Source organism: Polypterus senegalus, chromosome 1, assembly GCF_016835505.1.
Source record: "Polypterus senegalus isolate Bchr_013 chromosome 1, ASM1683550v1, whole genome shotgun sequence".
NCBI classification, from domain to species: domain Eukaryota; kingdom Metazoa; phylum Chordata; class Cladistia; order Polypteriformes; family Polypteridae; genus Polypterus; species Polypterus senegalus.
Genome location: NC_053154.1, coordinates 42,946,154 through 42,950,286, shown reverse-complemented (window position 1 = coordinate 42,950,286; position 4,133 = coordinate 42,946,154). Strand labels below are relative to the sequence as shown.

The 4,133-nt window shown below is 42.1% G+C and overlaps 1 long non-coding RNA gene across 1 annotated transcript; it reads left to right on the top strand.

The window, feature by feature from the left end:
- The first annotated feature begins 35 nt into the window (after positions 1 to 35).
- LOC120525758 lies at positions 36 to 3,792 on the top strand. The gene is made up of 3 exons (XR_005633003.1): positions 36 to 127; positions 232 to 311; positions 3,522 to 3,792. It is a non-coding gene; the product is annotated as an uncharacterized LOC120525758 (long non-coding RNA).
- Positions 3,793 to 4,133: the final 341 nt, after the last annotated feature.

The window sequence follows — 4,133 nt, the reverse complement described above, 5'->3', positions numbered from 1 at the left end:
ACTTCCTGTCCACGACAAGAAGCTTCCTCACGGAAACAAAAACCAGAAAGAATGGGTCGGTGAAGATACAGTTCAATTCTAGGCGGATTAGTCTGCTGATTTTGTAAAAACTGCCAATGCCGAGCAGGTAAACGTGTTAAATACACAACTGGGTCTGTATTGTCTCTACTTATATTGAAGAATTGTACCGTGTGTTGCAATAATAGTCTTCCTGTCTTTGTTTTGCTTCAGCATTTAAAAGCTACCATGACGAGAGTTCCGGAAGTTTTTTCAGCCTATTTAATTTGTGATCCTAGAGGGCATCAGTGGCGGTAGGTTTTCGTTCCAGGCACTTTTCTAATTAGTAATTAATTACTGCTGGCACTGGAACTTATTTAATTTGAATTAATTTAAATAGGCTTGGGTTTGAAGATCGCTTCTTTTTTCCATCACTAGTTGCCAAGGAATAACGACCTTCCTAGAATAAGGAACTGCAAAGTGAACCAACAGATGACCAGCTAAGGCAGGCCTCTCGGACTCAGTCTCTTAATTAGAAGCCAATTGTTGCTCTTAACGAAACACATTCTTTAACTCAATGGCAAATTTGTCCTCATTTTACCACACTAGATAGTTCTAAAGATGTTCATTTTGTGTTCGTAAGAATTTCTTCTGAAAGCTTTGAAATCACTTAAGCATTTTTCTTTTTCTTTTGTCCAGCACCTGATGAGACCCCCACACATATAATGTATCGCTCGACTCATCTTAATGTCTAGTTATGCAAGACGCCAAGCCTTTTGGTGGTCCCTGCTTTTTTTTTTTGATCCTCTAAACCCAAAACCCCTCATTTATTTGTAGGCCATTTTAAACCATATTTTGTGCAAGAAATTACATCCTTAAGAGTAAACCAGTAGGTGTCTTCAGGAAAAATGATTAGAAGAACTTGAAGTTGTGAATGTCACATCAACGGACCCCAGGGGTTCATCCTCTAATGGGATACAATGGGTCAAAGTTACTCCTTCTCACAAAACTCAAAAATGGGAAGCCGTAACACTGGCAGGTGGAGGGTCATTTTATGCTATTCTGAGATTGGTGATCACGAATATTTTTGATATCTGATTCTTTACCAGTTGTCCTAGTCCTCTAAGAGCTGCTCCTTAAAGGTTAAAAATGCCAAGTTTAAAACATAAGCATGTATGAAGGCCTGTGTGTTGGAGCTGGAGAGTCCTCTACAGCAAATCTTCAACCTGAGCATGGAACAGGGGAGAGTCCTAAAGCTTTGGACAACATCGTGCATCACCCCCGTCCCAAAGGTATCACATCCTACTGAGCTAAATGACTTCCGGCCTGTTGCTCTGACATCACACGTGATGAAGACCATGGAGCAGCTGCTGCTTCACCACCTGAGGCCACAGGTCCGCCGCGCTCTAGCTCCTCTGCAGTTTGCATACCAGGAGAAGGTGGGAGCGGAGGATGCCATCATCTACATGCTACACCGATCCCTCTCTCACTTGGACAGAGGCAGTGGTGCTGTAAGAATGATGTTTCTGAACTTCTCTAGCGTCTTCGACACCACCCAACCTCTGCTCCTTAGGGACAAGCTGACAGAGATGGGAGTAGATTCATACCTGGTGGCATGGATTGTGAACTATCTTACACAGACAGACCTCAGTATGTGCGTCTCGTGAACTGCAGGTCTGACATTGTGGTCAGCAGCACAGGAGCGCATCAGGGAACTGTGCTTTCTCCGGTCCTGTTCAGCCTATATACATCGGACTTCCAATACAACTCGGAGTCCTGCCACATGCAAAAGTTCACTGACGACACTGCTATCGTGGGCTGCATCAGGAGTGGGCAGGAGGAGGAGTATAGGAACCTAATCAAGGACTTTGTTGAATGGTGTGACTCAAACCACTTACAACTGAGCACCAGCAAAACCAAGGAGCTGGTGGTGGATTTTAGGAGACCCAGGCCCCTCATGGACCCCGTGATTATCAGAGGTGACTGTGTGCAGAGGGTACAGACCTATAAATACCTGGGAGTGCAGCTGGATGGTAAACTGCCAATACTGATGCTCTGTGCAAGAGAGGTCAGAGCCGACTATACTTCCTTAGAAGGCTGGCGTCCTTCAACATCTGCAATAAGATGCTGCAGATGTTCTACCAGACGGTTGTGGCGAGTGCCCTCTTCTATTTGGTGGTGTGCTGGGGTGGCGGCATAAAGAAGGACGCCTCACGCCTGGACAAACTGGTGAGGAAGGCAGGCTCTATTGTAGGAATGAAGTTGGACAGTTTAACATCTGTGGCAGAGCGACGGGCACTAAGCAGGCTGCTGTCAATCATGAAGAATCCACTGAACAGTGTCATCTCCTGGCAGAAGAGCAGCTTCAGCGACAGTCTGCTGTCACCGTCCTGCTCCACTGACAGACTGAGGAGATCGTTCCTCCACCACACTATGCGACTCTTCAATTCCACCCCCGGGGGTAAACGTTAATATTATACAAAATTATTGTCTTCCTATTATACGTTCATTGTTATCACTCTTTAAGTTAATATTGTTTTTATCAGTATGCAGCTGCTGGTTGTATGTGAATTTCCCCTTGGGATTAATAAACTATCGAGCTGTAGGATTTTTTTTTAAACTCTAAGGATCAGTGATTGTGAATATGATGTCATTTTTGATTCATTACTAGGATCTAGCCCTCTAATAAAGGGTGAAAAGTGACACATTTCAGTTACAATCAAAACTATTTAGACATTAAACATGTAAACTGAAGAACACATTTTAATATTTGAAATATGTGATGAAACTATTCTTGTTTATTTTGTGCTTCTGTCAAATAAATCATTAAACATCTTATGAACACCCAAATTAGGCCGGCGTACACTAATTCAGACTTTTTCAATCTAAAAATGATATCTTTGGGGTGTCATGTTGGATGTCCCTTTTCATTCCAGACACTTTCTTTAGAAGAAATCCTTTACTGCTGCTAATGGAACATATTTATGTTGTCTTAATTTGAATTGAACCGCTGTTGATCTTTAACCCATAGCCGAAGTATAATGAACTGCAAAGTGAACCAACAGCTGAAGCAGGTGTCTTAAACTCAGTCCCAGAGAGCCTCCATTGTTACTGCAGCCAAAGTCTTAAGTAGAAGCTGTTAATGGAATAACATTCTGTAATTCAAAGGCTTGTTTGCTGTCATTTTACCACACTATGTATTTCCAAAACTGTTCCAATTTCTTTTTACTGACAGTAGCATCAGATCAGTATTTTTCAGAACTTCACATTTTCTTTCAATTTTATTGACACAGATATTATATGCTGGGTGTATGCAGTCGTGGCCACAGATATTGGCACTGCTGCAGTTTCTTCAGATAATGCGCCATTTTGTAAACAGAGTATATGAAATTACAAAATGATTGGCGTTGGCATATTATCAGGCATGCAAGCATAGGGCATACCTTCTGGGTATGGGACGGAGTAGAAATACAGGAAAGACTTTGAATGTAACACCTAAACTAACATGGTTTCCGTTTGCCTAGGAGAGAAGCAGAATTATCCCCAGGACCCCTGATGCCACTTCCAACTGGAGCCACAAATGTCCCACCCCTTCCAAGCTCAAATACCTCCAGGCCCAAGGACACTTGGTCTTCGTTGACCCGAGTTTAAAGGAGACAGGGGTCTGTGGAGAGAACAGCCCTTCCACATTACGAGTGATGTCATTGCATTTTGCAGTTTCTTGCCTTATCTGTGCACAATAACCCAGACATTAAACGGGGAACACCAGCTGGTGCCACAACTCTTTTTATGTCTCTTGCAGTATTTTTACTATGAGTATGTAATTTATTTGCATTGGAAGAACACAAAAATCCTGTAGGGGAAAAAGCCAAATCCAGCCCAAAGAGTGTACAGGGGGTCCTCGGGTTACAACATCTCAACATACATTTCAAGTTTATAACGCTCACTCTCATAAAAACTTAAAAAAATTGAGACATGAGAAGAAATAAAGGTAAGGATTTTTTTACACTCATTTTTTCTGTTACTACAGTACAGTGTACAGTACAGTATATTTATGTCCTTTTCCTGAGGCTTACATTTTGTGTTTTTATGTTCTAGATCATGATTTTGCAAATGTGTTACGATAGGTAAGTGAC